The 11,035-nt window shown below is 38.2% G+C and overlaps 1 non-coding gene and 1 pseudogene across 1 annotated transcript; one reads left to right on the plus strand and one right to left on the minus strand.

Annotated features, from left to right (window-relative positions):
- Positions 1-65: 65 nt before the first annotated feature.
- Positions 66-11,035, plus strand: part of LOC108490158 — a 19,175-nt pseudogene continuing 8,205 nt past the window's right edge.
- Positions 7,764-7,896, minus strand: LOC115068307. Its single transcript, XR_003847669.1, has one exon. It is a non-coding gene; the product is annotated as a small nucleolar RNA SNORA17 (small nucleolar RNA).

Below are 11,035 nucleotides of genomic sequence, written 5' to 3' on the forward strand. Positions count from 1 at the left end.
TTTAGAAGATTACATTAACAAATATTCAACAGTACAGAAGAAACTGGAGCATCTACCTGTTGAAAATGTATGGTTTCCTGCAATACACACTAACAACCACTTTAAGTATGGAATTTGTTGTAGGGAATTTAGGAAATGCATCATGGCACTGGTGAACATCCTGTACTGGGTCAAGAGAAGAAAGAGCTCTTCAGTGGATCTAATCCTCACTGCTCTGCCACCTCCAGATTTGCTTTTCTCTGGTCACTAATTACAACTACACACTACCTAGCTTTAACTGTGACTGGGAATGTGATCAGAATATTTACTATTTCCTGGATTTTGACCAACCATTTCAGCATCTGGCTCGCTAAGTGCCTCTCTGTTTTTATTTCCTCAAGATAGCCAATTTTTCAAACTCTCTTTTTCTTCACCTAAAGTGGAGAGTTAACCACCTGTTTCAATTATATTTATGGCATCTCTGCTTGTCTTGTTTATAAACATTGTCATCATAAACACACATACAGAAAACTGGCTAACACCATGTTCACACTCATACTCTTTACTGTGTCCCTGATGACTTTTCTCTTGTTGATTTTCTCCTTTTTGAAACTTCTGAAGAACTTGTTGGACAATGACAAAGGATCCAGATATGTCAGCACCACGGCTTACATATAAAGCCCCGCAAACTGTGGTCGCCTTCATTACTGTACACCATTTTCTTCATGTCGCTTTTTTTTTTATTATCTCAGAACACCACCTTTCAGCAGGAAATCCTATTGTTTTGTTTTTGTTTGCTACTGGGTTTTTTTTTCCCTTCAGTTCACTGATTCTTGGAAACAGTAAGATGACACAGGCCTCTCTGTCTGTGATGCAGTGGTTTAGATACAGGATCAAAGATGCAGAACTTTTGAGTGCATAAGGTATTTGAGTTCAGTTTCCATATTCTGAAATATAACCAGCTCATAAGCAGTGAGAGAGTATGGAAAGGAGAAGGTGTTGTGCTAGGAACCAGTGGGTCCAAGGACAGTTGACATCATTTAACCAGATTTAGAGATATTATGCTTTCGTGGATTCTGATTAAAGCAGGTGTCTAAAAGAGTCCAAATATTATGGGATAAGCGACCTCTGCCAAACAATGGGCTAGTCAGTGTGTGATGTAATAGTGATTACCTCTTCTGGCTGCAGCCCTTCCCTGTTAGGACTGTGCTCCCTGGAAAGGCCCATTTCCAAGATGGTGGGCAGCACTTAGCTCATGGAGGACTGTGAGGAGAGTAAGAAAGACTGTGTGGCACAGTGCTCAGCTCTGCCATGCAGCAGCTCCTGAGACAGAGAGAGACTATGGGGTGGGATGCAACAAGAGGGATGTCGTGTATAAATTTGTATTTTGCAACATTCTCCAGTGGTATGTAATTATGAATTTTAGAAATTAATGTGTAGAATAAGCACTACCAAACACACACAGCTTTGCCAGAAAAGTTGCAAATATATACATTGGTACAAAGAGAAATTTGTGAATATGGATCATATAAGTATAACAACTGGTTCAGAAGAACTTTTTGTGGGAGACAGGCTTGAGCCTAGGGTGAAAGTCTTATTGACAGCCATACAACAGGCCCGAGGCAACGGTCTGACCACAGGAGCCACAAGGAATGCATTGTGACATTTGTTCCCATTGGCAGATCATGAGACTGATGCCTAGAGCTCGCCACTCCCTAATCACCACCCTTGAGTTTCCAAATGGCAGCACTTAGACAGCTTGGGTCACGTGATAACCAGGAAACCAGGCCCCATAAGGAAACCGGAACCTAAGTAACGTGAAACCTATTATGCTAATAAGGTGTCTGACTTTCAATGTTATGATAGGACACAACCTTGTCAAAGATCTGAGTTGTAACTTCTTGACTGGACCCCCACCCCTATTATATAGCTTATAGCTTGTACCCTTCTGCAATAAACTAGATCTGTGTCACCGAACTGGGTCTCCTGTGTCTGAATTCAGCTCCACTGACACAAGTCTCCTCACCAGCCCTGGGGTCCCGGCCCGGGAAGAAGCAGCGACGATTGGAGGCAGCACTGGGTGAGCAGAAGAGCGGCTGCAGGTGGCTCCCAGGGTGAACAGAGAGCAGCCGCAACTTTTGATCAATCAATAGCCATTTTTTTCTTTTTGGTCTTTTTGAGACAGGGTCTCATGGTAGGTAGCCCCAGCTGGCCTGGAACTCACTAGGACCAGGCTGGCCTCAAACTCAGAGAGATCCACCTGCCTCTGCCTCCCAAGTGCTGGGATTAAAAGTGTGCACCACCATGCCTAGCGATCAATCAATAACCATTTAAGTATTTAAAATAATTAATAAAAATATTTATGTTATATGTATGTGTGTATATGTGAAACATAGTGAATGTAACATGGATAGTTGTATAAACATAAGAATATATTATAATATAGAAAAATGTCAAGAAATGAAGTAAAAAATTATAGACATCTGCATCAGATATTCTTCATCCTTTACTTCCAATATAAGTTCATTTTTCAAAACTTAAAAAAAATTCTGGGCCAGTGAGCAAGTCTCCTTCCTCCTTTACCTGTGTTCTGGGAAATAAATGGGTTCCATAAAGGTTTCCTCTGGCCTTCACACATGGGCTGTGAGGTGACCATCCACAAACACACAACATACAAACACATACTATTAACTAATATTTAATAATTTAAGAAATGTCAATATATTCTAGTATATCTATCAACAATACTTAATTTTGAAATCAAGAATTCTTAGAACATATTTATCACTGGAAAATACATTGTTTATTTCTACATAATTTTTAATCTATACAGTGTAATCCACCTTAATTTTTATTCTCAAGGATGTCAACTCATACCAAGAATATTTTCTTTTTAAAAAATAACTTATTGAGAATTTCATGCAGGCATATAAGCATTTAAAGCGTTTTGATCAAATCCATACCCACTCCCTCCCCTCCAACTCCTTCCATATCTCCCCATCACATTTTTTTATAACTTCACATACTTACTTCTTCTTTTCCCCAAATTTCTTTTGTTTTAATTTAGTAACCACATGATTAGAAGAAGCATTTCATCACAGCTTTAACATATTCTGTAACAATTTCCAGAGCAAGGATACGTCTCTTTCAAAAGTAGCTGTAAAGTTTTTGGTTCACAGTTGAATTAATACAGTTATATAATATTGAACTAAGCTATAAAATATTGAACTCAGTATAAACCCTGTAAGACATAAAATTGAATGAATTTTTAACTTTTAAAGAAGATGTCCATTTCATTTTAAAATATTCTGTTTCCTACATTTTTAATGCTACTAATATTTAGATGTTTGCACATGTGTCTTTAATCTCTATGCATCTGATTATTACTAGTCACACTTGATTACATTCAGATCCCTGGCACCCGAGTATGGATATAAAGTCATCAGGTAGATTTCACAGGTAATGTTTATCACCTCTACTAATTAACATGAAGTAAATTTTTATGTTTCCTCCTCATATATGTCTTTAAAAAATTTGTTGATTATTTTGTGTGTATATTATACAGAACATCCCAATCTTATTCATCTATATGCCCACTTCCCAAATGGCACCCTCCCATAGCCCCCCCCAACCCCCTCACTGGAGCTCATATACTCTGTCATCCCTGTTATTGTCTGCTGTGTTGTTGGTGCCCCCAGCCATTCCCCAGTGCTTGTCTATCCACTGAATCTAGTCAGTCTATGTAGAGAACCTTGTTTTATGAAGATCAGCTGCTCCTCATCGAGCAGGAATCAGTTATCAATATTCCTTTAGATATGATTGGGGTCTGCTGTTCATTTTCCCAGTTCTATGCTGGGTTACTATCTAAGAGTCTTTTGGGAGTCTTTTGAGCTACCCTGGCTAATAACTTGAAGGTATCACCTGTGTGGTGTTGTATCTTGTTATCTAGCCTTTAGCTATACATATGGACTCTTAAAAAATTATATTTACCCCATTAATCTTTGGTTATACTTTCCTTTTGAGTGTTTAAGACCCTACAATTGGCCCAGATAAACCAATTTATTTTTACTCTTAAGGTCATTTGAGGATCTGTTCCTCAGGGGTCACATGGGCATGGGAGGAGCCCCTGGCTCCATTCTTTGTCCAGTTCTGTCTATGTGAAGATAAGTCAAAGGTCCTACTCGACCATGGCTGGCTTCACTTGGAAGCATGGAGGAAATGCTTCTAAGCGGTTTCCTCTGTGTTGACCCTCCTATTTGTAAACTGGATACTGGTTCAAGTCTATCCTGTGGGGTCACCACTGTCTCCTTGTTCAAGAGGACAGGTGACTCACAACAGCTACAGGACATCTTGAGAGATGCTCATAGTCTCTTTGAACTTAGTTGACCTAGGAGGGCAAGGAGCAAAAACTGTCCTTTATGTTCCTCTGACCAAATTAGTATAGGCCTTATAGCATGGCTGTTAAACATCCAAGAAGGTTAGTTCCACCAGTCTGGTACTTTAAATTACCATATGCCATGTAGATAAAGCTTGGGCAAAGACCAAGCACTCTCAGATAAACCTTGCCTAGACATATATTATATTCTTTGATCTAGTTGTATGTATAATTTGTCAGTAGGTTGTTGAATTAATATGGTCCCTTTGGTTTTTTAAAACTAGCTAGGCATTATTTAATCTCTCGAATTGTCTAACACTTCCACCATGGTTTCCCCATTTAAGGGGCCCTAACCTTTCCCATTTCTCCCTTAATAATACCCTTCTCCTATGGTCCCACCTCTCTTGAGCTTCCTCTTTCTCTTTATCCCCTAGATTCCTTGTATTACCTTCCATCCCCCTCCCCTTAAAATAACTCCATTTTTATCCATATCTCTCTTATTAATACCTGTTTCCTACTGTTCTTCTCTTTCAGATTCTTTATTTTCCTTTGCCTCCCTGGTCCTTTTCATTATCCTGGTTCGTGTAGTTATGTCTGGATACATAATCACTTATCAGGATTTGGTACTAGGTTCCACATATGAGAAAGAATATACATCATTTTTTTTTCCTGAATCTCTGTTACTTCACTTAGTATAACAGTTTCTAGTTCCATCCATTTACCTGCAAGTTTCATGATTTCATCTTTCTTTACTGCTGAGTAAAACTCCATTATATAAATGAACTACATCTTCATCATCCACTTGTCAGTTGAGGGGCACTTAGGTTGCTTCCGTCTTTTAACTATTTTGAAAAGAGCAGAACAAACAAGTGTCTCTGCAATAGGATGAGTTCTTTGCGTGTATGCCAAGGGGTGGTATAACTGGGTCAAATGGTAGGTTCATTTGTAGTTTTTTAAGAGTTCACACTGCTTTCCATAGGGTTTGTACAAGTTTGCAGTCCCATCATCAGTGCATGAGCGTTCCCCTTTCCCCACATCCTCTCCAACATGTGGTATTTGTTCTCTTGATCTTAGCCAGTCTGACTGGGGTAAGAGGAAATCTTGAAGTGGTTTTAATTTGCATATCCCTAATTACTAGTGATGCTGAATACCTTTTAAGGTACTTCTTAGCCACTTTATTTCTTCTTTTGAGAACTCTTTGTTCAATTCCTTAGCCCATCTATTAACAGTGGGAATGCCTCCACTTTTTCTCCATTTAGAATGATATTGGCTCTGGGTTTGTTATATATAGCTTTAATTATGTTGAGGTATGTTCCCTCCAGTCCAATTGCCTCTAGGACTTTGAACATAAATGCATGTTGAATTTTGTCAAAGGCTTTCTCTGCATCTATTGAGAGGACCATGTGGTTCTTGTTGTTGAACTATTGACTTACGTATATTGAACCATTCATGTATCTCTGGAATAAAACCAACTTGATCATGGTGTATCATCTTTTTGATGTGTGTCTGTATGTGGTTTACAAGCATGTTGTTGAGAAGTTTTGCATCTATGTTCATTAAGGACATGGGTGTATAGTTTTTTTGTTTGGTCATATCTTTACCTGGTTTTGGTTTTAGAGTGATGCTGGCTTCCTAGAAGGAATTTGGAAATTCTCCTTCCATTTCTATCTTTTTGAATAACTTAAGTGGTATTTGATGTAGATCCTCTTTAAATTTCATGTAAAATTCTGCTGTAAATCCATCTGGTCTTGGAATTTTGTTAGTCGGGTGGTTTTACATTACTGTTTCAGTTTCCTTATGTGTTATGGGTCTGTTTAAGCTGTTAATCTCTTCTTGATTTAGTTTTGGTGGTTTCCATGCTTTTAGATACCCATCCATTTTTTTTAAGGTTTTCAAATTTAGTAGCATATAGGTTTTTAAAAGTATTCCCTTACAATGTTCTGGATATTTTTGGTGTCTGTTGTGATGTTTCCCCTTTCATCTCTGACTCTGTTGATTTGGAGGTGCTCTTTCTTTGTTTTGGTTAACTGAATTAGAGGTCTATTAATGTTGTTTATCTTTTCAAAGAACCAGCTCTTGGATTCTTGGATTCTTTGTGTTGTTTTCTTTGTTTCAATTTCATTAATTTCTGCTCTGATTTTTGTTATTTCTTCTTGTCTGCTGGGTTTGGGTTTCATTTGTTGTTGCTTTTCAAGTGTCTTGAGTTGCAATGTTAAGTCATTTATTTGTGTTCCTTCTAAATGTAGGCACTCAGAGCCATACACTTTCCTCTAAGATTGCTTTCAACATGTCCCAGAGGTTATGTTGTGTTTTATTGTCCTTTTCATTTAGTTCCAGGTATAGTTTTATTTCTTTCTTAATTTCTCCTTTGACCCATTCATCATTCAGGAGTGTGTTGTTTAATCTACGTGTGTTTATGTGGTTACTAGGGTTTCTTCTGGTGTTGATTTTAAGCTTTATTGCATTGTGGCCTGATGGAATGCATGGAATTATTTCAATGTTTTTGTATTTGTTAATTTTTGTTTTGTGCCCCAGTATATGGTCGATTTTGGAGAAGGTTCCATGAGGCACTGAATAGAAAGTATATTCTTTTGTTCTGGGTGGAATATTTGGTAGATGTCTGTTAGGTCCATTTGACATAAGGGATTGTTTAATTCAGGTGTCTCTTTGTTAATTCTCTGCCCTGTTGACCTATCTAATGGAGACAGTGGGGTATTGAAGTCTTCTAATATTAATGAGCTGTGATTAATCTGGGTCTTAAAGTCTGTAGTATTGTTTCTGTGGAGTTGGGTGCACCAGAGTTTGGTGAATATATGTTCATGATTGTAAAATCTTCTTGACTTATTGTTCCTTTGATCAGAATGAAGTTACCCTCTTTATCTCTTCTGATTAGTTTTAGTTTAAAGTTTATTTTATGGGATATTAGAATTGCAACACCTGCTTTTTTTCTTAGTACCATTTGTTTGGTATACATATATTTTCCTAGCATTTTACCTTAGGGTAGTGCCTGTGCTTGAAAGTGAGATGAGTTTCTTGCAGACAATAGAAAGTTGGGTTTTATTTCTTAATCCATTCAACTAGTCTGTATCTTTTGACTGGGGAGTTCAGTCCATTGATTTTTAAAGTTATTAATGAAAGATGTTCATTGAATCTTGTCATTTTTATTTTTGTTCGCATTCTTGATACAGCTGTGCATTTCCACAGTTATACCTTTGTTAAATTTCTTTCTGTAACCCCTTGTGTATAGTCGCTCCTTTCTTCAGGTCTTTGTACTGCTTCAAGAAGTCTCTGAAAGGCTGGTTTTGTGGACATGAATTCTTTCAACCTATTTATGTCGTGGAAGACTTTTCTTTCCCCTTTAACTGTAATGGACTTCTTGACTGGATATAGTAATCTATCTGGGTTGGGGAGTGTCAGCCTACTAATCATTCAAATGCTCACAGGTCACCACACTGAGCACAGACATAGCCTCTCTCCTCTCAGTCACCTACTGACACAGTGTGTGGCACATTAGTTACACCTATAATGCCTCTATGGGCAGTCTGTGTTCATGTTTTCACTATGACATGCCATGGAGAATTTCTTTTCTGGTCCTATTTGGTGTTCTATATGCTTTTTGTATGGGCCTGTCTTTCTTTAATTTTGGGAAATTTTCTTCTACAATCCTGTTGAAGATCTGGCCCATACTATTATCTTGAGATTCTTCTCCTTCCCATATGCCTACGATTCATAAGTTTTGTTTTTTTATGGTGGCACACAATTCTTGCATATTCCATTCTTGTGTTTTCTTAAATTTTTCATAATCTTTGCTTGAGTGGTCTAGTTCATCCACTTTAACGTCCAGTCTTGATATTCTGTTTTCCATTTCATTCATTCTATTGGTGAGGCTTTCTCCTGTCGTTTCTAACTGGCTTATTGAATGTTTCACTTCGTTCTTTATTTCAGCCTGAGTATTCTTCAATATTTCTAGCTCTTTTCTCCTATCTTGGCTTTTCTGAATTCATTCAGAAGTTTATTCCTACCTTCTTTCAGTTCTTTGATTTCTTTGTGTGTTCTTTAAATTCACCAAATTCTTTTATTGTGTTTATAAATATTCTTTTCAGTTCCATGTCCTGTGTTATCTCTAGGGGGTTCTCATTGTATTCCTCTAGAGGACTATTGGTATTTGGTGGGGAAATATCATTTTGCTTTTTCATGTTATTATTTTTTCCTCTGTGACTTTGACTCAAGCCTTCCTTCTCTGTGTTTAGATCTGCTTCTTTCTGTAAACTTTATGTGCCTTTGTGGTTTACTTGTGTGGCATGACAAGCTGGTTGGTCTAGGCTTCAGGGTCTCTCTTTTGATTTTATATTGGAGTGGTCTAATTGCTTTTGTCTCCAGGAGTTCCCACAGAAGCTCAAGTGAGATGAGGCTGAGATGCTCTCACGACTTCTGCTAAGGTCTGGATCCCTCCAGGGAAGATGCTGCCTTCAGGAATTTGGGGGCTGGCCTGGCCTGGGAGCAGGACCCAGGAAAGTTGCTGGTCTTAGGAAGCTGGTTGCTGTGCCAGCCAGGGATTCAAAGGGAGGTGGAGGAGGGAAGAGGTCCCGAGGGCTCCTGTGGACCCCAGGGAGGAACTGGGTTGGTCTGGATGCAAAGGATCGGGAAGCAGTGGTGGTTCTTGACCAAGTGGTTAGCCCTGGTATCTGGAGTGCCAAGACAAGAAATGGGCCAGTACCCAGGCAGAGGAGAGAGGTGGTGGGTGAGCTGGAAGGGTGAAAGAGGCTGGCGAGTCAAGGCACAGTGGGCACGCTGGACTTACTCAGTAAAGGTCTTGGCACCAGGATGCCAGAGGCTGTGCAGCCCAGGAAGCAAAGGGAGGTGAAGGTAGGACCAGGCCCAGAGGGCTCCTGGGGACCAGGAAAGGTGCTGGTACCAGGCCACCCAGAGGCTGTGCAGCCCAGGGAAGTAAAGGGATGTGTGGTTGGGAAAGAACAGTTTCTAACATCTCCACCCATGTATTTGAAAACTATCTTGATTTATGCCTTTCTTTCTTCTGTTACTATAAAACTAGTTTCCACATTGGAATATAGAATTTACGAGAACTTGAATGTGTGTTCCTTGGCTCTGGGCACTCATATTTGGCTGCAAAGTAAACTATCTCTTAACCCTTTTGAGATGAGTTTTGGGCTTTTGCTTCAGAACATGTATGAGACAAGACAGGTAAATGGATATGGAGAAAATTCTATAATACGTATGTACCAGGATGTTTGGGTTTCCTTGCACCTCCAACTTTTTTGAGTAAGAACAATCAGTTCTACTCCACATTTTGAAGATAATATTTGAGATAGAATTTATTTCTTCATGTGCTCTCTTCACATATTTATTATGGGGCAAATAGAAGTTCTATTAAAATATGTACATATAGACATTCAATAATGGCAATCCAGTTGAAACAAATGCAGTATAGCACTACAATACACAGAATTGAAGAATAATAGATTTAAAAGAAGTGCATGAATCTCTTTGTAATTATTCATGTCTATGATAAGGATGAGGAAGGAAAGAATGCAATTGCACCCTGAGTTGAGTGTTGTTTTAGTTTCCATGCCTAGTTATAATGGTCATCTCTTAGAGTTCTTGAATTGAAGACATTTTTTGACCTTTAAATTTAGCACTTGGGAGGCTGAAACATGTGAATCTCTGTGAGATCAAGGCCAGCGTGATCTACATAGCGATTTCCAGGCCAGTTGGTATTACAGGGAGACTGTGTCTCAAAAAATAAAGCTAAACAAAAAAGTAAATCTGCTTATAAAGTAATCTGAAGTCATTATTTACAATTCAATGAATGATTCTGGCATATATAAAATATATAACAGGAAGACATTTTTATGTATCTGCTTTTATGTTGAAGCATATTCCTTCCATTCCTAATTTCTTCTGGACTTTTATTAGGAAAGGATGTTGAACTTTGTCAATTGAGTTTTCTCTATCAAGATGATAGGATACATGTATTTTAATTACTTATATGTTGCATTATTTTTATCTGTTTCCATGTGTTGAACTAATGAAACCAATTTAGTTATGTGTTATATTTCTAATATATTTTGTTTCTGTTTTCTTTTTTTTGGTCAGGGTGTCATGCATTCAGATTTCCCTCAGATTTGCTATGAAGCTATTCTTATAGAAGTGAGACATCAATATCAAATGCACTAAGTTATAAATATGGACATATAAAAGTATAATGGAATTCATAGAAGATCTTTTCTTAGGGATTTGTGTGTGTGTGTGTGTGTGTGTGTGTGTGTTTGTCCTTTTGAGGCAGGATCTTTATGTAGCCCCATCAGACCTGGAACTCATTATGTAGACTAGGCTGGCCTTGAACTCATAGAAATTCGCCTTTGCCTGCCTCTGCCTCCTGAATGCTGGGATTAAGGATGTGTGCCACCATGCCTGGCTTATATATTTAAAATTTTTTTTTAATAACTACATGATTAGAAGGAGCATTTCACTACAGCTTTAACACATTTAGTAACATACTCCAGAGCAAGAGTACATCTCTTTCACAGGTGAATGCAAGTTCCTAGGTTCACAGTTGAATGAATACAGTTATATACTATTGAACTCAGTAAACGTCCTGTAAGACATAAAATTGGATGAGTTTTTAAACTTTAAAAAAAGATCTCTATTTCATTTTAGAAT

This window comes from Nannospalax galili, unplaced genomic scaffold, assembly GCF_000622305.1.
Source record: "Nannospalax galili isolate Female #2095 unplaced genomic scaffold, S.galili_v1.0 scaffold1249, whole genome shotgun sequence".
In the NCBI taxonomy this organism is placed as follows: Eukaryota; Metazoa; Chordata; class Mammalia; order Rodentia; family Spalacidae; genus Nannospalax; species Nannospalax galili.